At 40.3% G+C, this 27,251-nt stretch overlaps 1 protein-coding gene across 3 annotated transcripts in view; it reads right to left on the bottom strand.

Annotated features, from left to right (window-relative positions):
• The window catches only part of osbpl5 (oxysterol binding protein-like 5), a 51,283-nt gene that overhangs the window by 18,502 nt on the left and 5,530 nt on the right, over positions 1-27,251 (bottom strand). For all 3 annotated transcript variants that reach the window (XM_034685440.1, XM_034685441.1, XM_034685442.1), the window contains exon 2: positions 12,597-12,658. The gene's annotated coding sequence lies outside the window, so the exon portion shown is untranslated. The remainder of the gene's footprint in view (positions 1-12,596; positions 12,659-27,251) is intronic.

Here is a 27,251-nt window from a genome sequence, read left to right as displayed (position 1 = left end):
TTACCATTGCTCCTCAGTCCTCCCTGTTTGCCTGCATCAATGTTGCTTTCCTATTAATAACGCTGCTTCTTTCATTATTCCTGTAATATTCACAGTGAACCAAACTACTAATGAGATGCACATCTCTGCACACAAACTGGGACAAATGTAGCTGCTGCAGATTTGTGCAGGATCAGGCTGTGGCTCTGCAGCCTTATGCTGTCATTGTGCTATTGTTAATTTACAGCTGTGAAGGACTAAGCCGTATTGTTAGGGCACACTGCCTGCGTAGAAAAAAACTGGAAAACAAGCACATACAAGAAGCTATATAACAAAACACTGTACCATGTGTAAGGAAAGAACTGTGTCAAGACTTTCCACCTTCAGTGACTCCTGTGGATTTCTTGAAAGACATGTTTTTCTTCTTTTTAAAGGGTGAAACAATGTGGGACTTGGTCTCGCTGTGCCTGTGCTCTCCTTGCTCGCACACCATGTTTTTTCCTCTACCGCACTCAGTAACTATTGACAAGTACCAAACTATTAATAGCATGTTATTAACAACCGCCTAAGGTCACTGCTGTTTCCAGACGGATCACTGTGCATGTTCAAACGGGTGGCGAGTTGGTCACAGCAAATCAGAACTGACGGTACAGCATTGAGGTAAATGGAGCGTAGCTGTTACCACCTGGGTCTGTCTGGACAGCCACACTGTTGTTGTGTTCAGATCAATATGATCCCATTCAATTTCCTTCAGAGCAAAAACACATACAGTAGACAAGCATACCCTCTGACTTCCAGCCTACAGAGCAGTCTCGCCTACAAGCCCTCCATTACAACCTCCAAGAACAGCGTGTTACATAAAACTCATTCATAGAATGTTTTCAAAGTCTGATTCATCTTTAGAACTCTCCCACATCATTCAATTGTTATTGCACTCATGTATTTGAGAGAAGTGCGCTATATCAGCGTGTCACAGTGGAAAGTAACAGAGGCAAAAACCTGTGGGCTAACAACATCTTCAACTAGAAAATCAGAAAGCACATGTGCTACTTAAGGTGTCTTGGCATTTAACAAAGTGCACCCTCCCTTTTCATATATACACGTATTAAAAATACACTCACATCCTTATTCTCATCACACCACTCCCTGCTTCCATCCGTTTTTACCCCTGCCTCTGTGACTCATCTCTTTAACCTCCTGACTCTCTTCTCATTTCTGATCGCTTATGGAGCATTTCTTCTTTCTGCCCCTGCTCCTTTGTCCTTTAAATCAGGCAGCTATAAGGGCCTGAGATGTGAGTGAAAGGTAAATGTATTCCTCTTGAAGAGAAGCCTTATTTGTCTGTATGGAGGAGCTCTATTAATAGCATTCCACTGCTGCAGTGCATGTATACATATGTAGTGCAGTGCTGAACCCTGAGTGCGCTGCATGCTGCATGGAAAAGAGCATGACGCTTTAGCATTACACAACGCTGAACACAATGAGCTGCCAAATTGTACTGGGACAGATGCACGAAGAGAATTAATTTCACTTACAGTGCAGGGCCCTGAGGCGGGTCAAGATGTGGGACAGACATGTAGACTGACAGGACAAACCAATCACAGCTGGTTCTCACAGCTGCATGGTGTGATTGGTTGAGAGAAAGACTGTGCGTCTGAGCATATTACGCAGTCTAGACTGAGCATGGGTGTGGAATCCACACATACTTAATGTGCTGCGTGTGGGCCTGTCAGTTGAGCATAAATGAGGGCCATTCCAATGGTGTGTGTTTGTGCGGATGACGTAAGTGAGTAAATGAGTGTGTGGATGTGCATACGTGACTGTGGTTGTATCTGCCTTGTTGATGCAGACTGAAGGAGAATTACGCATGCCTGTGATGTAGCGCCAGAGAGGGACAGAGAAAATGCTGCCTCTTAGCATTAGGGAGGTATTTCACGTCTGTTGAGCAGCTCATAGAGCACTACTGCTCAGCTCTGGAGGTGTATTATGTTGGCAAGAGTCATTAAGATTGCCTCTTTAACAGAGTAAATATAATTTGACAGTGTGTTAAACAATAAGACAAAACAAAAACAATAATCAACAACGTTGTTCAATCGAAATCCAAATTTTCACCAAGACAAAACTGGTCATGGTTCCTGCAACCTAAGCCAAAAGCAAATATGTGCTGAGATGAGATCAAAGATTACATTTCAGTTAGACATTGTTAATAATATAAACTAATATATGCATCTTTGCTCATTACATCTCAGCCTTTCATACCCTCAGGTGTGCACAAACTACACATTCTCAAAAAGAGAAATGTATATATTTCTTTAGAAATCATTATTCTTGTCAGAAGCAGGTAATTACTGGTTACCTGTTTCAGCTTAAGAAAATCCATACTATTAATTCTTAGTACCATATCAAGTCCATGATATTATGACATGTTTTAACCTGACATCCCTGACAACACCCAGCCCTACACAAAATGACTGCACTCAGTGTTGTAAACACAAAAAGTTGTCTACTTTCACTACCCAGTTTCTCTTTCATTAGCTAGATCCTAAACATGTTGAAGTCCCCATTGTTGTAAACACATGTCAGAATTGCTTTGTAGCTGTCCATTGATGTTTAAATTAAGTGACACCTTGCAGCCAATCAAAACAATAGTATATCACTGATATTAAGATTTAGAGTTTAGGACAGAGATTATTATTTTGTAACTATATGGAAACACACTGAAGAGTTGTATAAAGAAAAGGTTTCACTGATGTATCATCTGAAGTTCAGCTTTTTCCTTTAAAAAAAGGCACAGCCTGTGTAATAGAGATAGTGCTACTGGGGGTTGGGGGGTCTGAACATGGACTGCAGCAGCATAATAGACATATAAGTTTAAGCCCTCATTAATGACATTCTACCTTGCATGACCTGGCTAGGAGAAACTCAAACAGAATGAGCTCTGCTTTGGTTTCATCCAATGGAGTTGTACCTTTTTTTATTTCCACTAAATTAGTTTCTATTGTCTAAAGGGAGAAAATGTGAGAAAATCTATCCACATAGTCTAAGTTCTGCACAGCTGTACACCCTCTTACTGAACATCTATTACAGTTAAACACAACATGCAACCATGCACAATTCTACTACTCTAGTCGTACAATATCTCCACCTACCACTGGCTACACAGGCGTAAGGCTAATATTTACCCAGTGATAGGAACATCTTGTGGAAAAGATAACAGTACGGCCAGTCAATAACACACATTCCTGTGTTAGACATTAACCTTGAGTAACGAGAAGAAGGCCAGATATAACAACAACAACAACAAAACGTCTGACCCACAGTTACCCTGTCAAGGTAAAAGCATTCGTTTTGCCGTCACGTGGGGCATGCTTGTTTTTAGTAATCATTACACCAACTGGTAGGAAAAGTGAGGGAGTTCACGGTAAGGGAACACGCAAACATGTTCTAACCTGTATAAAGTTATTATGCCTGACTGATTTAACTAACATGAATCTCAGTCTCCCTTAGGGAGACAACTTATGAGCTGAGATGCTCCATAGTAGTAGAAGTGTCATATTTTGCTCAGTTTCTTGCTAACCAAATCAAACCTCTTGATTCCTTTTAGAGCAGTGAATGTGGCAGAAACTCTTTTAACTGAGTGCACATATACAATACGATAGCACATTAGAACAGGAGGACACAAGATACCAAGAGGAAGCACATTTGTTCACACTATGTACCAGTTTTTACATCCAAACACTGATTTAGAGGGAAGTAATTGCTCTGAAAGGATCTGAAAACAGCGGTCTCATATTTCTGTGAAGGGAAAAAAGCAATTTCCAAATTCTTAAAATTTGCGTTCACAGACAGTTTGATAGTAAATACCTGTAACGTTTGGACACAAAATTTGCATTGTCCACCTGTGGTTGCTAGAATTTTCCAATATAAATTAAGCTAAAGACACTGTGCATATGTAGCTTTTTTATTAACGTATCATTTAACAAACATTGTACAGATTAATATAATGGCTACTGCAGGTTAGAGTATTTGGAAGGTTTTTAATTCAACAAAATCATGTTTTTATATGGCAAGAAAAAAGTGTCAACATAAATGAGAGTATAAATACTCTGAGGCTGATTATCTTGAACCTCAGAGAACAATTGTGACTTATCCACTGAGACTAAGCTGTGTAACCAGGCTGAGTCTGTGTGTGAAGTGGAACTTTTTTTTTTATCAGTGGTGACATAGTGTTTCTTTCACTAGTTCAGCTCAGAGTGAAAAGAATGTAGTTTTTTAGTTGACAATGTCCACTAATCTTAAATTATACAGCTTCACTCAATCTGTCAACACTTCAGCTATTTACAGCAGGAAATGTCATATGGAGTTTAAGTTCCCCGATTTAGCACTCATGCTGGCCCTTCACCCTCTGTCCCTGCTGTCATTTCCCCCCCAACTCCCTGCAGCTTTACACACACACGAACATACATACCTACAGCAAAGAGGCCCTGAGTCTGAGACGGCAAAAGGTCAGTTCTGACCAGACAAAACTATTTTACATGAAGCTATGACTGTAGCCATTAGCTAGTAAACATTAGCAAATAAACAAAGTGTTGAGAGTTTGAGGAAGCTGGACACTTTCTTTAGAGACAGAAACCTAAATGTGGCGCTGACCTCTTCAATGTTAGACATACTGTGCCTGTAAGTCCGAAATAATGTGGACCCATATTAATGATCTGTGATACAAAACGGTTCAGGCAAGTTTGTAACACATCTTCAGTGAGCACAGTCATTTGTTACAGCTGTGCCAGGAGCTATATGAGATAATATTATGCATATTAATAATTCAACAAGTACTGGCCTGACTAAAGCACTTTCCTAAATTTTTCAGCAAACTGCTGGCCGAGTGATTTTACATCAGGAGTGTGTGAAGTACTGAGGCAACAACACAATGACACTTTCTCTCTGACGTACTGCACAAATGAGAACAAATACATAAACATTCCCAATCAAAATATGAAAACACGTACTAAACACCGTCCTTACTTTCAACCAATGACAGCTGCTCACAAAAGCAACATATGATTAATAAAGTTAAATATAAAGAAAGCTGGTATAGTCAAGGGGAATTTCAGTATATTAATTTTGGTTCAATACCAGACTTTGAATTACCCCAAAAGGAGCCTCTATCTTGCAGCTGTGTGTTTTTGTAAATGTGTGTCTGCCTATATGCGCTTACAACAGTATTATACTCAGCTTAAATGTGTGAGAGTGTTACAGCCGTCATGAAGCCAGCTGTTGCTACTATGATGGCACAGATTAAGTCCAGACACTCTCCGCATCCTTCCATCTGTGCTGCCTACAGCACCCCCCAACCCTGTTAACCCCTGTCTCCAGTGACGACAGGACTAATGGAAGGCCATATGACCTAGATATACACCAATAGGCTGCTGCCATACAGTAAGTACATCATCAAGGAACATAATGTAGCAGAGAAGCTACTTGTTTTTTTTCAGTGGTTAAATAGAGGGTGCGGCCATGCAAACACAAGCAGGATGTACAGGCATTAGTCCCTTCATGTGCCGTGCATACTGCTTTTTCAAACAATGGTGCTGAATTGATCCCAGACATTATTTCCATCCTAAAAATATTCATTTGCTTTTATTATTCCTCTAAAAACATCAGAACATTGTAATTTTGCTGGTCTGCTAAAATAGGGCACTTGCAAATCTAACCAGTCTGTTTTCTTTGTATCCCAAGGTGGGTAAATGTCCTGTTTAAAGTTGTGAACCTTCGTGTCTGTATCGTTGTTGGCAGCAGTTGCGCATTGATCCTCTTTAAAAATCGCGACCTGACGTACAACGGCAGCCATCAGCTGAGCGTCTCCGCTGTTCACAACACCTTTAACAGCTGAATCCCATTGAAACATGCTTTAAACTTGAAACACCTCCCTGATAGCTGAGTGTAATATGAGACCACATGATGTTTGTTCCACGTGACAGAAAATTTAAAACAGAAATGCGTGTTTCGAGTAAGTTCTTTACAATCAATTAATCGATTAATTGTGTACATCCCTTGATCTGACTTAAATGTTGCACAAAGCATGAAAATAACTGCAAATTCTAAATGTGCACTGATGACAAATGTTTTAAGTAATTCAGAAATGTGATCAAGACGTTGACAAGCACCACCACCACCACCAGTATGACTGTTCATTCATGTTAATCTATTCAATCCAATTTTAATAACACTGGCCCTCAGTCATTTGGCACTAATGCTTCATCAAGCTTAAGCAATATTTAGACTGTGCTTCATCAAGTGGTGACAACTGCTGTCCTGAGTGCAAAATGAGAGAAGCAGCCTGCACACAGAAACGTTGAAAACATCTTCAGATCTGAAGAAAATAGTCAGCAACTTACTATTGTATAAGAGGATAAGGAGAAAGCAGAACAAGTTCTGCTGTTACAGTTTTTAAAGGGAGACACGGGAGGCTAATTTTGTGTCACTGTGGGAGGATGTGTGGTACAGTTCTTCTATTCAAAGACTTGTGGGAGGGTGCAGGTATATTTTAAGGCGCTCACATGGAGAAAATTCCTTCCAGCCAGACTTCACATTTGATCTTTCTTAAAATAGGAAACCCCCTTTGTTGTGTGGGGGTTGTGGTGGTCCTCAACCTAAACCTAGCATGTGCCTCTCTGACAGTTCAAAAAGTTGTCAGAAGTCACTTGAGTGCTTGCTATTGGGGAGGCAGGATTTATTGACTGAAGCACAGGGCGCCCTACGCCCTGTGCTTCAGTCACTTCCCATTAAATACAGACATTTCTGGAAATTAAACCAAGGTAGGAGATGGGTAAAGAGCACAGAAACAAGTTTGGGCGTGGTTACATGAAAACATAAGCACAGTTCCAAAACAAATTCTGTCTATCAAAAGGAAACTATCTTTCTTTCCTTCTTCTAATTGTTTGTTTGTGAACTTTCCTGGTTGTGTATCTACTTTGAGCCTTTAGCTTCCTGAAGCTACGCATCACGCAAAATATCCATTCCAGACCAAATAAATACCAGAGCTATTCAAAGTTTACATTTCAAATGCGAACTCTCCATCTTAAACCTCTACCGTGGCTCCACACACACACACACACACACACACACAGACACACACACACAGACACACACACACACACACACACACACACACACACACACACACACACACACACACACACACACACACACACACACACACACACACACACACACACACACACACACACACACACAGGGACCATGTTTGACCTGGTACACAGACTGAGCCAGCTGGCCATCTATATGGTTGAATCAAGGCCAGAGGAGGCTGAGTGTGAGAACCAGCCTTGGGCAGACTGAGCCAGGCGGAGTTGATGAATGCAGGGGTGCCAAGCATTGCTCTTGTGTTTGCATACGAATGCATTTTCACATGTAAACAGAGAGAAAGATAAACTACCTTAATATTCAAATGATCAGATGATCTCAATTCTTTTAGAGGCTGTAGAGTTAAGTATAATCTGCACTGACACCTCTTCCCCTGCTTTGGTTTTTACTGTGTTCTCTCTGTTGGAGCATCAAGGACAGGCCTATTGGACAGTGCCAGAATAAAACCATGTCAGATCATCACAGTGTGAGTTGAAAGAAACCTACGACTGAAGCAGATGTAAAAGAACTTGCTGTGTGAGAATCAGACACTAAAGCACACTAGAAGAGATTTCCAATAACTCAGGAACAGAAGTCATCTACACCAGGCACCAAAGCCATGGCAGTCAAATGAAGGCAGCTTTATTTTTGCAGCACATTTCTTTGTAGGTCAGCTTCGATCCAGTAGTTGGGATTTGTGACATCCTTATTAAAGGCTAGTAATGGAAGAGTTAAATAAAGGATGATTCATAGTTAGCTGGTGGTGATGCAATATTGAATCCTGACAGGGTGAGGCAAGGCCGTAGACACCACATCAAACATTGTAGAGCTGCACCCATCAATAAGACAGTTTACCTATTTTAGGAGTACTTTTTGGATTAAAGTAACTGTAAGAGAATTTAAGTAGGCCCTCGTCATTATAACATGATGATTAGGGGTTACACAAAATCTTTTTACATGATAATACTTGATATTTATGTACAGTATATCTAACATTTGTCAGATACACGCAGCATAAGTCTCAACCATTAACTATGAGACGAGCATGCTGTTTAATTAAATGATGTAAACATAATGAAAGAATTAGTTTATTTATAATTGATTTAGTTTTATTCATAATTCATTTTGTGAAATACCTTTGGCATATGCAAGTTCAAATTAAGCCAATGACCTTCAATTCTCATTTTACTACTGTTGGCGTAGGACTGAAAAGAGACGATTGTTAAGACAACTCTTGAGAAAAGGACTGAAAAACTATTTCTAAAAGCTTCATAACTAGTGTGGGGGAAAAGGGCTGGAGACATCAGAGATGAGTCTCCTGCCTGGCTGGGAGGATGTGATTGAAAGTGGAACATGGTTAACCCTCTCTCTGCCCACTCTATTTTCTTACAGAGCCCTCCACAAATAAACTTCATCCTAAATTGAGGCAAAAAAGAAGCAGGAGCAAACAGCAATTTACGTTGCATCCACAACCAGACCTCATTTGTCTTTCACTCAGTTCCTATCTAAGAGCATAGCATGACTGTGCTAAAGACAGGATGTGTTACAAAATCCTTCTAAGGTTACATCAAGCTAAAACTTAAAAAAATGTCATGCTGGCACAAGATTGTGCTTATATGCCCAAGAGCCGTTAATTACAAAAAAATATCCCTTTATCAGAATCAAGTCACTATAAAGCATCCCCTGTTATCCATATCTCCTCAGCTCTAAAAATGCCACTCCCTCATTCCTAATCCCAAAACAGAAAAGCAAAGGCATAAAAGGAAATGTATTACCCAATTGTACTTTTCAAACTGCACCTTGAGTTATATTTAAAGGCTATGCAAATTGGTTTCTTTCTTGTGCTCTACTTGAAGTTGCTGCAGCAATTTCAGGGCCTTATTACATTATGACAAGGCCTTTTTATAGAGCTGAAAGCCTCTGTGGCAGGAGAGGAAATAATAAGCTGTGGAGGGTGCTTGGACAAAGAAGCAGACACAGAAAAAGGAGCAGATAATGAGCCTGTGTCTGATTAAGGCAGCGAAGGGGAAGGGCAGGGCAAAGTGTAGTCCCTCTGGGGATCTCTGGTCTGTCTGCAGGAGAGAGAAGGAGGTGTGAGAGGCTGGGAGGAAGATGTCTGTCGGCAGAGACCTGGTCCTGCCTGTTCCGACTGGACAGAAGGAGGGTCATTAAGCCAGGGATGGTTGATGACAAGGTGTTGGATAGATGACTTAAATTAATGATGCTAAAGTAAAGAGCAGCCACGTGGGAGGCAAAGGGAGGCAGCCTATAACAGACTCACTTTCAGACTATAATGTACCATTAAACAATGACCAGCTGCCAAAACTGATTAAATTATGGATCATATCTGACATTAAATAAAATCTCATAGGTGCATTTTAACTGAGAACACTCTGTACATTTGTCCCATTGTCATGGATTCTGCACATCTCTGCTTGGCAACAGAAACCCCCCTTTTCTTCCCTCCCATTGGCTCCTAAACTGGCAACAGAACAAAACACTGACAGAACATCTTTAAAACTGAATGAGGAATACTCAGGCTATAAATATAAAACTGCTTAGCCAGCTAAACTGTGGTGCAAAGCCTCAGTATTAGACTTCAGGAAATATTTCAGTCTCTGCTACAGCTACAGAACTTTATGAATGAACACACTAGAGGCAGAACAGAGGATTGAAGGTAAAACAAGAAATAGACCAGAGCTCCTGGTGAGCTTTGAAATGACTCACAGCAATCATACACCTACAGAGGCAAATTTAGCACACGGCATTATTGCTTGATGCTTGACGTCTATTTGCAGAGGATTGTCAGTTCATAGAAAAAACAACTTTGGCCTGAAATATAATAACAGACCAAATAATAGCACTACTTCTTCAGGCCAAACTTTAAACCTACAACCAGGTCTTATGTAAACCCACTGTTAAAAATACATCTCCTGTGCCTTCTTCAATTGAACTTTAAATGTGCCAGCAAGTCCTTGACAATTTATTTTATCACTCACATGATCTCTTTCACAGTGTCCATGTTTGTTTATCCTCCAACCAAGCATCATAATTATTTCAGGACGCACCTTTCAGACATGAGAGCCTGAAGCAGGTTGTCAATACAGCATAAAAAGAGGGCAACAAGTCAGCTTCACACCACTAGTTACTAAATTCGCTCATATATCTGAAATGTACACCTCAGCAAAAACATGTTGTCTGACCAATCAGTGCTGGACTCCTGGCTGTCCTCATCCTGAGATGAAAGGGTACTGCAACAATAATGAATGAGAGGTAACTGGGTCAGCCTGCTAAGAATACAAGTTCTGCCTTTTGTCCAAGCAGTCACTTGATAGTCTTGTCACAAGCCAGCTCAAGAGCTACATTAATGTAATGAGGCTAGACCTGCTCTATAGATCTGATGACTGCACAGCCATTGTGATCCACTTATACGCCTGTCTCAATTCAATTAGAAAGTTCTTGTTCAGGGTTTGATTTTCACAAACAGTTAACAACAATCAGAGATGTTCTGATTATCCACATCATGAATAAAAAAAAATTATATAATGGAGTTTTTACTTCAAAGATGAAGTAATCGTTACATTTTCAGTTACATATGACACGTGTTTGCATTTTCCATCTGTTGTTCTTTTCATTAGCCTCTATAGTACCTCTTACTAGAGATTAGTTTACTATTAATCAAGCTTTACACATTCCCCCCTACAACTTACACATAATCCGCATCTACTGTAGTTGTATCTTTCATTAGGGTAAGCCACAGTTTGGCTTCTGTTTTTCCACTGCCCCGCCCTACAACCTATTATATCTCATCCACAGTGAAAGCCACACTTTGTGAATTTCATATTCTAGTCCCTAAACTTAAAATCTGTACCTCATAACACTTTGTTTTGTTCTCCTTCTCATCTCTTGTTCTTCCTTCTCTCCTACCACAAAACAGCGGAGCAAACTTTTACCACGCTACTCATTCAAACTAAATTGATTCTCTTACATGATTGAACATATTTAGAAGCATGTTTAGAGATTAAAAGAGTAATGTTAAATTAAAAAGCTGTTAGTTAAAGAAGAACCATTAAGTAATTGTGCAATTCAATATCTGATTAGTTGGATAATTGTTTCTGCTTGTATTATATGGCTCAAACTACTAATGCACACTACATAGTGTGAACACAACTAAATCTATGAACAGAGAGCAGAAAAGATATGAGAACTATATAACCAGTCAGTTCACAGAAATATGCACCATAAAGTACCTCTCTCTTTATCTCTATGTTGTAAAGAAAGCCTGAGTGTTTGTGGCTTTTTAGGCAGCCATAAAAAAATATACAGGAGTAGCCTGTGTTTAAGCTGCAGTGCACAGGTTCAGATATTTTTTCCTGGTTAATGTTTAATTTGCTGTTAAATCTCGTACGTCTATGTGCTACAAGCACATGCCAAGATAAACAGCTTGGGCAAGGCTGAGTCCAAAAGCTTCCTGACTGATATGAGCGGGCAAGTGGTGTTTTTTTTTCGCAACTACAAACAGTCTGCCACAATCTGAAGGCTGTACAAACTAGCACGGCAAAATTCCTATTTGACAGAGAACCACAACACCATTTCTGGATTTTAAGTAGAGACGGGAAATATCTGTGTCAGTTCTAGCAATTTGATTTCTCAATGCCACAAAGATTTTTTTTTTTTTTTTTTTTACAGTAAAAGGGTTATTTTCAGTAAATGTAGTAATGGTTTCCACGAACAGATGTGTAGAACAGCTGACTGTCTCCACAACTGTTTATAAAACTAACCCCCATAAAGATGCTCATTCACTCAACCTTCAAGGGGACCCCAAAATACACAGTGCACTAAGTATAGGAGGCTAGAAAAGGAAAGAGTAACTAGTCATTACATTTTCTGAGCCACCGTATGAAAGATCAACATGTCCTCCAGGCATACTGCCTGTTTGAAGGCTTTGTATCTCCCTGCAGTATAGTTCTGTAGCCAGCTGTCCTTGTCCAACCCCAAACATTTACTCCCTTCTAACCCAAATGAATCTGACACACCCTGTAAGCTACTGATTCCAGTTCAGCCAAACAGTCCCTTTTCTGTCAGTGCTAGACTGTGCTTAAACACTGACACACAATTTCTAACATGGAAATGAAGAAGTAATTAAACAAGGACAAATACACAGCACCAAGAAAGAATGCATACCCATTTCACACGTCACAGAACATGCCCTGATTCTCTGTTTAGCTCAAAGAAGTGAGTTATGTCCTCTGGCAACACTGGGTAAAAATGAACTCTGATTTGTGTCAGACTTTGAAAGTAGACTGCTGCCTGGGAGGAAACAAATTAAACCTTATTCTTGGACTGTAACACTTGAATAGAGTATGCAAACCATTTGATTAATTGAGGCTAAAACAGATAGCCAGTCAATCTACCTTAGCATATGCATTATTAAAACATTAAAGAGAGGGCAAGCATGTGAGAGCTCAGCTTACCTTTCACCTGAGCCGCAGGAGACACTGCATCCAGAGGCCTTTGTGGGAGCAGCCTGTCTCACCTGCAGAGATACAAAAGTTAGAGTAAGGTTTCACTTTTACTCTGACATTACAAACAGACAAACTGCCTCGTGTCTCTCCTTTCCATTCTCCGCCTGGTCACACCACTATGTTAGTGCTATGGAAGGCGGAGCCCTAACCCACCAGGTCCCAGTCCTGAGGGAGCCACCGACGTCTCTCTGGGTAGAATGCACAGTCTGTGTGCCACCTGCACACTCACACACACACGCACACACCACTGTCAGTCTGTAACAGCCAGAAGCCAGCTAATGAGCTCTGGGGCAAATAAAAAAAAAAAGAGCAGTCAACCACAGAGCCGATCCATAAAATAAAACTTGTACTAAAGGAAACAGAATGACTGACAGCACTCAATACTCACAGGATTCAGGATACAGGATTTCATTCAGGTTGTGTTTACTCAGTCCACACTAGCACTGCAGCAATTACAGCAAACAATTCTCAAACACACACCATCATAGATGACTACCATTCTTACACAAGACAAATAAGACACTAGGATGTGAATCCAGGAGGACTTGAGGAATCTTATTTCAGCAGACAATATTGTGTTTTCTTCACAAACCAAATTCTTATTTTGATTTGATATCGACTCATTTTAATTGGTTGTACTTGATGAACTCTGTGTTCAGTATTGTTGACAGTTTAACGGCTGCTTTCAACACCCTATTATGATCTGACTTTGGTGTTTCCTTGAAATGCCTCTTAATCCTGCCAGTACAAAGAACAATGAATTCTCCAACAGCTGGCATGTGTGATAAAGGCAAATCATAAAATGAGAATAACTTCATCAAATTGAAGGGCTATTCAATACGCTCCACTTTAAAGCAGGCCGGATTTATCACTGGCATAGTAGATATTCGTCTAAGTGACATTTGTACTATCTTTTTCACCAGAGTTCACATCCACAGACAGAGTTGTTTTTGTTGTATGTTTTCCATTTATCGGATGGGAGAATATAATTGCCTGAAAATTACACATCATCATCATCTCTAACACTTGATTTCATTATCAAGGCTTCAGTGAAAAACCTGCAAATGAAATCAACACAGTGTTGCAGATAAAGCAGACAAAACATCATGTGTAAAAAGAGAAGAAGGGTAAGGCCACTACAGTATTTGTCCCTGAATCCCATCACTTAGCAAAAGAGGAAGCCACAACATCAAAGTACTTCTAACCTAAATAAGAAGTGAACTGAGAGAGAATCCCTAAGCTGACAGCGCTTAAGGGACGAAGACAAAGGGTGGAGGCAGGGCAAAAGAGATGTGAGCCAAACACAGACAGCGACTCAGGGAAAACAGAAAGACATGGAGAAGAGGGAAGGGTACTTTAGGATCATCTCAGAGGGTAAACACATCCCCCCAAAACAAGCCAACATTGATCATTTCTAAACATGGATTTATTCTGTCTGACACAAAGGTAAGTATTGTTTGACATGCAGAACGTTGGTCCAGAATGGTGAAACGTACAAAGTGTTCTCGTTGAAAAAAGAGAGACATGAAGGAAGACGCTGTGACCCAGAATGTGGCATGGTTTGGATGGAAGGGCTCCAGAAATGCACTTCTTTCTCTAAGCTGTCCTACATTCTCTCATCCAGACCAGAGGCAGTTAAGTATCTGTTCTCCTGACTGATTCAGAGTGCCACAAAATCAACGACATGCAATGCTAAAGTTATGCTAAAGGAACATATGACTGTTTTCAATGCATTACCTCTCTCAACTACATGATGTTAAATAACACACCAACTCTACCCATAATAAAATGATATAACACGCTTGAAGTTGCTGGACTTAAGACCTTGATACATCACTCTCAAATATACTTTGATGGTCTGTATATGTGTCATTCAGTTACAATGCTATCACTCAGTAGTAGTTTTGTGTGGCTCTGTTAAAGTCTTATACTTAAAAATTCTCCAACGAGTCTCCAAAGAGTGACTCTGTCATTTACCCACACTGCCCAGCATTTGAAGTATATGGTCATACACTGGTGAAAAACTGCCACATGAATATTGTATAACCAGCACTCTGCATGCTTTCTTGCAAGCATACAGCTAAGTAACATTTACATAAGAACACTGAGAGCTCGCCAACTTTCCCAGTAGAGAGCCAAGACTGACTCATAGGAGGGGTCTGGGCCAGATCCTGTCCAGCCCACTGATTTATAGTTGTGTCTCTGGCTCAATTAAGGAAAACAATAGGAAGGGTGTGAATAATAACTGGAAGCTAGAAGCAGGAGCTCCAACTGAGGGTATAGTAGTGGAGAGACAGAGGCAAAGCTGATAACAGAGAACAACCAGATATTACTCTGAGGTACGGTTATTGATTTGTATCAAATTAATCTACACTCAGAATATCACTGTGATACATGAAGTTCGTGCAAATCCACATTAGTCCATCTCCTTTGTTATTTAATCATGATTATACTCCTTAAGTGTGTGTTTACTCTACTAAAGGTTATGATCATTTTACCTCATCTATTTGGACAAGAGGGTGGATACATACATTGTCTGTATCCTGGTTGACAGGCAGACGTTATAGTTGCTTGTCAATCAAAGGAAGCCAGCCCTTCAGTTCAGACAGTTTAACATCTCTATCACTCTAAATGGGACTATGATCTACAAGATATACTTCATTTGGTTTGAAGGAAGACTTGAACTTAGCTTCTGATTCCAAAAACTCATTAAAGCATGTTACTGATAAAAATAAATTAACTGAGGAGTGGGGTTGTCCGCTGACCTGCTAGTCAGTGTCTGTTCAGAGAGTAAGAATTTGGGATTAAATGATTATTTGACTAAATCATCCATCAGCTCCCGGATCTGAGATTCTAATTCAAGTGGATAATGGCGGCTAATATTTACAAGGACCCTCAGGGGGTGCAGGGATTGTTTGTCTAGTTAAGCTGTTGCACACAGACAAATAGACCAAAAACGTAGTCTATCTCGCTGCATGAACTTAGAAAAATCTGAATTCAGATACACAAGACCCGAAGTGAGTGCTCTGCCTAAACAGCTGATTGGACTTAATAGGAGAGGGGGTCAGTCTAAAGGCTCTCAACATTAAGCCAACATGTGCCTTATACATTAATACAATAAACTCCTATCCTGCGGCCTGTTGTCTTTGCCTGGGGATTGGCAGAGCAAGCTGGTAAGAAACTGATCTATGGGATCCCCTAAAATGACCCCATCATTGAGGCACCTGTGGCCTAGCGGTCTAAGTGAGCCCCATATGCAGAGGCTATATCCCTCATCGCACAGGTCGCCAGTTCGACTCCTGGCCACGACCACTTGCTGCATGTCTTCCCCCACTTTCTGCTCCCCACTTTTCCTGTCTCTCTTCAGCTGTCCTATTTAATGAAGGCAAGCCCAAAAATATAACTTAAAAAAAAGAGCCCATCATTAAATATCAAATGTTTGCCTCATTTCATAATCCTCTGTTTGGAATAAACACCTGTGCCCTTAAAAATAATAAATAACTATAGGAAAGTAAAATAGTTAAGATTTTAATGAAGACACAATAGCAAAAAGCGTTCAACTTAAGGTCCATAGCCATGAGTCTTTTTCTTCATGAATGCCAAATGTTCTGCATAATTAACGATCTTAAAAACAAATGGCTAATTATCTTCATTAGTGAGATGTAGCTTTGGGTGGTGGGCTATTAAGGTGAAGACAAGATCTGCAGGTTGTTCATAAAATGTACAGACTTGAAGCACCTGCTTAAGAGTTATAGTCTGCCAGAAGACCGTGAAACCTTTCCAATACAGGAAACACATGATGCGTTTGTACCTGCTAACCTGATCAGAATGGTTAACAATTTGGTCAATATTTGCTAGCTTCACAGTGATGTTTATGTTCCGTCTACTAAACAATTGAATGATGTCATTGTCACTAGTCGGCACCAAAATGACTAATCAGCTTAATGAATTATTGATATTTGTATTATTGAAGGCAATGTCATGATGCCCAAATGTTGTGTAAAACATAATGTTTGCCTTTACCTATTGACGGACTCTCTCAATTTGAATGACTGTTTCAGAGTAGGATTGAGGCGCAGCCACTGAAGCATCGATCTGTGTATAACTGCTCACTTACTTGTTGGCTGTGTATGGAAATTACTAACAGAAATAGAAACTGATCAATTAAAAGAAAGATATGAAGCAGCAAAAGCAGTGGCAAAATATTAGCAGTTCCACTAAAAATTCAAAGTTTTATTTATTTTGGTAGAAAAGTTATTCTCAGAGACTTAGGAAAAAATAATTGTGTGCCTGTGTGCAGGGGGGTTAGAAGCAAACGTGAAAAACACAACAAATACAAGCTAATGCATTTGAAAAACCCTGGTTTTGAATGTTTAAAACTATAAGACTATGAAATGCTTTTAACTTATTGTTGAATAATCTGTTTTTCAAACATTTGGTGCTTGGGGTTAAACATTTAAGCCTTATTTGAAGCTCTACTCGTGAAATGTATTAGAACATTTTAACATTTTGATCACAACACATTAAGTATTGAACATCACTAAGTTTGTTCTAAACAACATGGATCTCTTTGATCCATAAAAGTGTTCAAATAGTTTTCAAACATCCCCTCCCCCTGTTTTCATGACTCTTTGTTGCTGTTGGGACACTGCTGTGCTCTAAAGGTGGCTGTTAGTGTCAAATTCCTCAGATTCTGGTCTCGTTTCCGTCAGCTGACAGTTTTTTACTGACCTGCACAGCTGACTTCACTACAAGTTGACCTGCTTTTTCATCTCCCCTGACTTCTTCCTTTAGAGAAACAAACACTCTCAACACAGCCTGATTAATACCATGTTGTTGACACTGCACTCTTCTTTCTCTACAGCAGAACAGATGTGGTGTTAGTACTTCTAAAGTAATTAACTAATTGTGTTTGGCCAATTAAGAGGCCCTGACACTACAACAGCAGGTAGACGCCAAAAATGAAAGCCATCTGACACACTGCACAGAGCAACACGGTGACCCTGCAAAGACGGCTTTCACAAGCCAGTGATAAAACTGTGACATAATCAAGCATCTCAGAAACCTCTTTCATAATAAATATACAAAATGTATGCCAATCTGCAACAAGCCTGCTGTGAACTCAACACAAACACTGCAGCTTATCCCTTGAAACTGCAGATTATCAGCATTTGACATGGGGAATTCGCAGTGCCAATCATATCAGGGATGGAAGCGAGTGCTTGCGAGCGGCCTGCCACTCAGAAACAGCTTCCAAACAAATGTTGATCATCACATTGACATATTGTACAGGGCCACTGCCTCTTACTTGTGCTTTGAGTATGAAAACTGTTTGTAAAGCATAGAGATTCATCAAAACAAAATATACACAACAAAACAAGAACACCACAGACAGGAAGCATCAATCCTCAGTTCTAATACTTCTTTATTATTTTAAAGGAAGGATTTTGGAATTAGTAGAGTTAAAATATCACCAAATTACTTCGAGTTCAAGAAAAGAGTCAGTGCAGGCAGTGTGGCACTGCTGAAAATGTGCTGCCATTCACTGTGTATTTTGTATGGGATACCTATGCAAGCTTAAAGCGGGTACACACTACAGGATAATCAGGCTGATTTTTGTCGACCTCCCTCTTGCGATCAAAGCCAGCAAAGGCCCGATTGTCTGATATTTGTAAACGACATTGAGTCTGATTTTCCTGTGGTGTTTTAAGAGTGATTTTGTACGCTTGGAGACGTTCGGAAGGCCTCAGAAGGAGAGATCGTAAATAATGAACATGTTTAATATTTGCGACTTGAAATCCTGTAGTGTGTGGGTGATGCTCCGAGCGGAGCCGAGCATGCACAGTGTGTAATGTCACATGTACCGGAGTAAAAGCCAATCAAGACGCGAGCTGACTCAGCTGACTGATGGAAACAAAAACATGGTGCCGGCAAAAACTCACCGCTGTAATGAATACAACTCGCTCTGTAATGCATACAGCGCACATACCTGCCGTCTCCGTTAATTTTTGCATAATCGTTTTTCGCTTTTGTGTGTTTCTTCGGAAAGTAAGCGGCCGAAAAGCAAACATCATTGCTTCCTCCTGCTCATCCGGCATGTTTGTTTGCCCCAAAGTCACGTTTTACTATGCAAGATTTTGAATATTGAGCATGAAGAACCTGATACTCTGCTGAAGAATCGGTCAGTGTGTGGTGTGCTCCATAGTGCACACCACACACTATAAGATCAGAAGAGAGAGATCTTGTGCGATTTGTCTTTTGTTGTCATCAAGTGTGTGGTCTCTAAATGTGAAAGTTTGAAGAATCCTGTAGTGTGTGCCAGGCATTAGCTGGCTAGCAAGTGTTTAACAGTTTTTCTCCATCGTTTTGTCAAAATCATCCATACAAAGAAAAAGGAAGTATACTGTTTGGTAAATAAACTTTGTTGGGCGCTTGTTTTTTGGGGCCTGTTAGTGGGTCAGCACCATGAGATACCACCCACGAACAAGCATACACAGCTAATCAGACTTGTGTCAGCTGGCAACCGCAACACCAAATCCAGCAGTGCACAAGTTTTGACTGTGTGAGAAGCCACAGACCTGTGGATAAAACTAAACCAAAGAAATTAACTACAGTGCTTGTTAAATGAGTCACAACTGACTACAGGCCGGTCAACATTGTGAAAGATTCTGGTCCATGTATTGCTTTATATCATTAATAAAAAGTGTTTTAGAGTGTGTAATAATGGAATTTTAGACAAGCAATTTAAAATGTGATTAATTGCTTTTAAATGTTGAAATTCAGGATTTTGATTTTGAAAATGTATCATTTGACAGACCTATTTTAAACTAATAATAAAACCTTTCCATTAACAAGATATAGTATGAATCATACACAACATTGTATAGTTTTTCAGTGTTTTCTTTTTTGTTTAGTTTTGCAACTGAGCCAAGATTAGCAGGAATCAAAACAATGGCTCCTGCCCAGGGTTCCCACTCTTTTCCAGAGATCATTTTCCAGGACATTTCCAGGACATTTTCATTGATGATCAAGCTGGTATGACCGTCTAAATTTAGTTCCTAATTTAGTTCCTAAATAGTCTGATATGTTCCTCTCAGTGTAAGTCTACATTGAAAGACATGTAGTCTATGGCTATCAATGAAATCATCTCTTACATACGAAAAATTATGGCAAATTGATAATAGAATAATGCAACCACAGATGTACAGCACTTCACTTTATTAGTGCAACCAAGTAACAATGATGGGCAACTCTCATCTTAGCTTTCTCTTTTCTCAAAAAATATAAAATGAGCTAAGAAAAAAACAAAAGAGCCTGCAAAGGAATCAGGAAGCTGCCTTACTGAAATAATTAAATAATAATAATAATCAGAGGATCAGTGCATTAATGACCTAAATAGATCTGAATGACAAAAATGGCCACAAATGTTTCTCAACTCAACTCAAACTCAAAATATACCTGCTTCATCCTGATATTCATCCTGCTAAGTGGTCGATATAAAACAAAGCAAATGTCACGTTCTTTTATTTGAGTTACCGTAAACTCTGAAAAAATCGCACCGGTGTAAAGACGCACTCTGTATTTAAAGATCTCTCAGAGAATTAAAAAATGTAAACTGTCTTCCTGCATGGCGATGTCTATTATGATCAGCGATGTCTACAACGTGGAGTTTCTGTGCAGCTGTGTCGCTCTTTTTGTTCCATTTGTTTTCACTATCGGGAGTTTGCAGTCCTGCTAGCTAGAGCAGGGGTTCTCAAACTTTTTGGAGCCAGGGACCCCTTACAGGTGAGAAAATTGTCCATGGCCCCCTCATAATTGTAACACAGATTAAGCACATTAGTGATGTGTCATGATCAAAAGCTGCGGCTCTGAGAGCCGATGCTTTATAGTGAATCAGAAGAGCCGGCTCGCATCAAGAGAGAGCCGGCTCCCAGTTTTTTCCTTTCGCTGCTCACAGGACATTAATAATGTTTGCTTGAGTTTGGTTATGGTTCTGTTTGCTTGAGTTTGGTTCTGGTTCTGGTTCTGTTTGCTCGAGTTTGGTTCTGGTTCTGGTTCTGTTTGCTCGAGTTTGGTTCTGGTTATGTTTGCTTGAGTTGGTTCTGGTTCTGTTTGCTTGAGTTGGTTCTGGTTCGGTTTGCTTGGGTTGGTTCTGGTTCTGTTTGCTCGAGTTTGGTTCTGGTTATGTTTGCTTGAGTTGGTTCTGTTTCTGTTTACCTGAGTTGGTTCTGGTTCTGTTTGCTTGAGTTTGGTTCTGGTTTTGGTTCACTTTGCTTAAGTTCGGTTCTGGTTCGGTTCTGGTTCTGTTCTGGTATGGTTCTGGTACCGTTCTGTTCTGGTTCGATTCTGGTTCGGTTCTGGTTCGGTTCTGGTTCAGTTCTGGTTCAGTTCGGTTCTGGTTCGGTTCTGTTTCAAGTCTGGTACGGTTCTGGTTCGGTTCTGGTTCGGTTCCGATTCTGGTTCGGTTCTGGTTCGGTTCCGGTTCTGGTTCAGTTCTGGTACGGTTCTAGTTCGGTTCTAGTTCGGTTCTGGTTCGGGTCTGGTTCTGGTTCGGGTCTGGTTCGGGTCTGGCTCTGGTTCGGGTCTGGTTCTGGTTCGGTTCTGATTCGGTTCTGGTAGGGCTCTCGTTTGGTCCTGGTTCAGGTCTGGTCTGGTTCTGGTTCGGTTCTGATTCGGTTCAGGTTCGGTTCAGGTTCGGTTCAGGTTCGGTTCTGGTTCTGTATGCTTTAGTTTAGTTCTGGTTCTAAATCTAACCCTAATCCTAACCCTAACCCTAAACCTAACCCTAACCCTAAACAAAACCCTAACCCTAACCCTAATCCTAACCCTAACCCTAACCCTAACCCTAACCCTAAACCTAACCCTAATCCTAACCCTAACCCTAATCCTAATCCTAACCCTAACCCTAACCCTAACCCTAACCCTAACCCTAATCCTAACCCTAACCCTAAACCTAACCCTAATCCTAACCCTAACCCTAATCCTAATCCTAACCCTAACCCTAACCCTAACCCTAATCCTAACCCTAACCCTAACCCTAATCCTAACCCTAAACCTAACGCTAAGCCTAACCCTAACCCTAAACAAAACCCTAACCCTAAACATAACCCTAACCCTAATCCTAACCCTAACCCTAAACCTTACCCTAAACATAACCCTAACCCTAATCCTAACCCTAATTCTAACCCTAATCCTAACGCTAACCCTAACCCTAATCCTAACCCTAACCCTAATCCTAACCCTAACCCTAACCTTAACCCTAATCCTAACCCTAATCCTAACCCTAACCCTAAACAAAACCCTAACCCTAAACATACCCCTAACCCTAACCCTAATCCTAACCCTAACCCTAAACCTAACCCTAAACATAACCCTAACCCTAATCCTAACCCTAATCCTAACGCTAACCCTAACCCTAAACAAAACCCTAACCCTAAACATAACCCTAACCCTAAACCTAACCCTAACCCTAACCCTAACCCTAAACCTAATCCTAACCCTAACCCTAACCTTAACCCTAATCATAATCATAATCATAACCCTAATCCTAACCCTAAACCTAACCCTAACCCTAACCCTAACCCTAACCCTAAACCTAATCCTAACCCTAACCCTAACCTTAACCCTAACCCTAACCCTAATCCTAACCCTAACCCTAATCCTAACCCTAACCCTAATCCTAACCCTAACCCTAATCCTAACCCTAACCCTAACCCTAACCCTAACCATAATCATAACCCTAACCCTAATCCTAACCCAGGGTAATTTCATTTCTTGTGGACTCAACATGACAGCATTTATACTTTTCAAGTAATTGATCTTAAACGCTTTCAGAAAATTAACAGTAACAAGACTCACATATCCCTTCAAGCCATCAAATGGTATCATAACAATGGTATATGCTGTTTTGTAATGACACAGCACAATTTTATGATTTACTAGAAATGTATTCAAATTATTTCACGGACCCCCACGCTATGGTTCGCGGACCCCCAGGGGTCCCAGGACCCCACTTTGAGAACAACTAAGCTAGAGTACGGTAATTAAGCCAAATGTACCATAAAACATAAACAATATTTATACCCCCGTTTTCTGTGAATGCATGATTATGAAGTGAAGGAGAAAAGATGTGAAAAAAGTTGCGCAGTGTCGCTGTCTTTTCCAGCACAGCGTGCACTCAACTTTCAATGAATGGGGATGTGTTTTGTTAATAGGGTCAGGTCGAACGCAGCCATGTTGGAATAATTTTTCAGGACTATATGTGATTTTCCAGGACATTTTACTTTTTCTCCCATTTTCCAGGTGTTTTCCAGTACTGGAAAACTGGTCAACTGTTTTCCAGGTTTTCCAGGTTTTCTAGGACGCGTGGGAACCCTGCCTGCCCAAGTTGCATTTACAGCGTCAGCAGCAGCAGCTCTATACATTAAGCTAGAGATGAGTGAGAGGTGGATATCGATTGCAGGGGCGCTAGATACTGTGAGAACACTTAGGCTGCCACTGCTTCTGTAAAAAGAAGAGCTGTGGATCTGAAGAGTCTAACCTATACTTTATAAATACTCACACCAACTCCATAGCAGAATGAAAGCCAACACCAAGTGGTCAAGAAGTTAGACTCAAATGATAAATGGGAGTGTGTGTGCATGTGACAGTGCTGGATATTGTTAGAAACAGAGAGACAAAGAATGAGGATTCATGAGGTACTGTTTTTTTAAGCTACAAGAACAGACATGCATCAAATGGTTCGCAACTAATTGTGACAAAAAGGAAAAGGTTGTTGGGTTCACACCAAAACAACACTGAGGACACATCGTGACAGCCTGATGTACGCTGCTGAATACAGATTTCAAAGGAAGAAATGGACATACAAAAGATTAGTCAACAAGTACTACAAACCTGAGCAAGAAACATAATGAGTACACCGGAAGCTATATTCACATCTCATATGAATCAAGTTTCAAGTTGTATAGTATAAATTTAGCTGACTCATAAAAACGGTTTCAGATGTCTGACAAAAAAAAAAAAACCTAATCTTTTTCTGACTTTGGCAAAGAACAATGAAAAACCTGCTTCCTCAGATTCAGATCTGTTTATACTACAGGGTGTTATAATGCTGGTGTCATGGAGAGCAGCTGACATTACCGCAGTAAAAACTGGGCCAGGAAGGATTTGCATCTTACAGATTGACACACCCAAATTTTCAATGATGTAATGTAGCTTTAACTGTGTGATATCTGCAAAAATAATGTATAAAATATCTAACGTGAAAACAAATTACCACACAACATGCAGTATACTTTGCTTTTAAACACAGTGTGTAGAGATGTGGGTATTTCAAGGTATCTTGCTCTCAGATTCTAAATTGAAACACTCTCTTCATCATCCCTCCTGTCGTCAAGGCTCTAGAAGCAACGGTGGCCTTTGAGGACAAGAAGCTGTCCTTCTTCCAAACTTTGCATTTCTGGCAGCTACTCACGAGATAGATACAAACGTTTATGTCCCTTTCAAGTCCTCTGTTCTGTGCAAGCGGCAACCTCCGGACGAGAGAATTGAAGCCAATGCGGAAGTTTTAAAAACTGCAGTTCATCGAGTGTCCACTTGAGGCTGGCTCCGGAAGTACCGGAAACCACCTACTAGGGCTGAACGATTTTGGAAAATAATCTAATTGCGATTATTTTCCTTAATATTGCGATTGCGATTTAGTATACGATTATTTTTTCAAGGTCCTCTTCGTGTATTTTTCAACAAACACAAGTAATAAATCAATCTGTATTATAATAAACAATATCAGATTTATTATACACAAACTGTTCTTTCTCATAGGCTAGACTTCTGTTAAGATAAAGGAAAATGAAGCATGAATTAATATGAAAGACGGTTTATTTATCTACTTCAATTACAGTTGTAAACTTACTGAATCCTTTGACTTGCAGTCTTGTAAGCGTTCACCACAACTAATTAACAAAATTCTGCCAAACAGGTGTTTTCAGTTTAAAGCATGTTTGGATGTGAACCAGCCGACTGAAGGTGTTGCTCACAGCGGAGACGCTCAGCTGGGGTTTGCGGCTGAGTGACAGGTCTCTTTTTCCTCCGCTGCCGGACTGATTCTGACCCAGTTGCGCTCCTGACTGACACCTGACCACGTAAACATGCTTATTTTTCTCAATAGGAACCAGTAGACAGAAAACTGGACACTGTGAGTCTTAAATATGATTCTGTTCAGTTGTCCTGTTGCAGTAAATCCACATGTTGTCTGGGTCTTCACTGACTCTGCGTCTGCGGAGATTATTTATAAGCCTGCTCCACATGTTGATATTCAGCGTGTTGATTACTTTGTACGTCCCAATATGATCGGTTCTTCTGCTGAGGCCATTTTTAACAAAACAACAAATCAAAACTTAGCGTGGCTTAAGTTGTTTTCTTCATCCCCCGCTCACACGTGTCTCATTCTTCTGAGTTTTTTTGCCGTCGGCAAATCAGCTGAAAGGCGCTTTACGGCCACCTACTGCATGCATGTCACGTAAGGCTGCGTCTGTGTACATGAAACTTTTTTTTTTTTTTTTTATCGCAGCCTTTGCGATTTGATAATTGCGATGTCGGTTTGAATTCGATTAATTGTTCAGCCCTACCACATACACACAAATACAAAATAGCCGATCTTTACAGCAAAAATAAACATGTTTACTGCCTGGTACAAAAAACTAGAGTAGTCTCGAAAGCTCATTTCTGGATCGGCACACTCTGTACAGGGGGGGTGAATTTTTTCATAACGCAGTCAAAGATATTAAGATGACCAGTTTTCCATTATGAGAGGCACAGCTGACTTGATTGACAGGCGGGAACACTGTTGGCAAGAAGGCTCAGAGCCCGCCTGTTTACCTCACACTAGCTTGACAGCAGTTAGTTTTGAGTTCAGCATTTCCAATATGGCTCCCGCCGACGATTGGCTTCAAAACAACGCTTCAAAAACAGATGGGTGACGTCACAGATAATATGTCCATCATTTATACAGTCTATGGTTCTGTGTTACTGCAGAAACATGGCGGTGCAAGGTGACAGCCTCCATGGAAAGGGACCGGCTCTTTAAATAGATTGAAAATGTTAAAAAACAAAAAAACTACTTTTATATTCAAGTTATTACATCATTTAAACCTATTAATGGATATCATATAACATTTATATCAAGTCTGTTCTGCTAAATGGCACTACACTGTGCCTTTAAGAAACACTCTGTTTTTTATCAATCTAATGATGCCATACTGTAACCTTGGAAATGTCAGTACTGCTGTGTTCCATGGAAAGAATAAAAAAAAATTAATTCAGTTGACATAAAGGCCATCTTACAAGTGTAAAGAAACTTGGAACAAAAGAAAAACTAAGGAGGGAAAAGGAGTCTTGGCACAGAGGAGGCTGCTAAAAGTGCGTTCGCTCTCTGGGGGAAGAGAGACAGATTCAATATGGAGCAGTTTTAGTCCAGATTCCCCCACTAGATGTCGGGGAAAGCATTTACACCTCAGGGGAGCTGGTGCAGTGCTGAGCCACTTATCAAACCTGCGAAAGGGAAACTTCCATTGTTGAGAGTAGTCAAACTTTTTGTGTATAAGGCTCTGTATTATTTGGAGAAGTAATAAAAGGTGGAATTTTCACAGTTATCACATGCTGCCATCAAGTCAACCTCAGAAGTGTCACTACCTCTCTGACATACAGCCTGCCCCGAGTGCATTCACTACATTTTTTCAACCTTACACTCTCTGAGTATTTGGTATTTTAAAATTCCCCCCATGGCTCATGTCTCTGCTCACCTCTAAGTTTCAATGTAACCTTTGTGTCTACAGTCAATCGATGTACTCCTGCACCAGAATACACTCCTGTATACTAGCGACAGCATACATGCACCTGCTGTTCTGGGGATAAAATCGAGCGGCAACATCCGGGCGCAAGAATTAAAGCCAATGCGGAAGTGTTAAAAAACAGTTTTTTTGAGTGTCCACTCTAGGTTGGCCAAAATACTGTTCGATAACAGTAAGTACCAAAAACCACATACACACAAATTTAAAAAGCAGATCTTTACAGCAGAAACAAAAATGTTTACAGCCTGGAACAAAAAACGAATGGAGTCTGGATAGCGCATTTCTCAATCGGCACACACTGTACCTGGGGTGAATTTTTTCATAACGCAGCAGAAGATATTAAGATGACAAGTTTTCCATTACGAGAGGCACACCTGACTTGATTGACAGGCGGGAACACTGTAGCTGTCAACTAGGAGGCTCAAAGCCCGCCATCTTACATCACACTAGCTTGAAAGCAGTTAGGTCACAGATACTACGTCCATTAATTATACAGTCTATGGATAAAACACATCCCAACAGTTACGTTCAAACTGGCTGGGAATCTGGGGATGAATGGTTTTAGGGAGCAAGCCGTGAAACACATACCACTACTACACCTGTGCTTTCATTCTCTTCCTCTGTATTAGGGATGGAACATGATTTTCGAAGGCTCAAATATTCACTTATTACAAATGGAAGAGTTAATGTGAATATTATCTTATTTCGAAATTACTATTTTCATCGTTTTCACCAGTGCCTGGTTGTAATTATGGAT

The sequence above is a fragment of the Notolabrus celidotus genome, chromosome 6, assembly GCF_009762535.1.
Source record: "Notolabrus celidotus isolate fNotCel1 chromosome 6, fNotCel1.pri, whole genome shotgun sequence".
Taxonomy (NCBI): Eukaryota; Metazoa; Chordata; class Actinopteri; order Labriformes; family Labridae; genus Notolabrus; species Notolabrus celidotus.
Note: the sequence above shows the minus strand (reverse complement) of the source record. Positions and strands in the feature narration are given on the sequence as shown.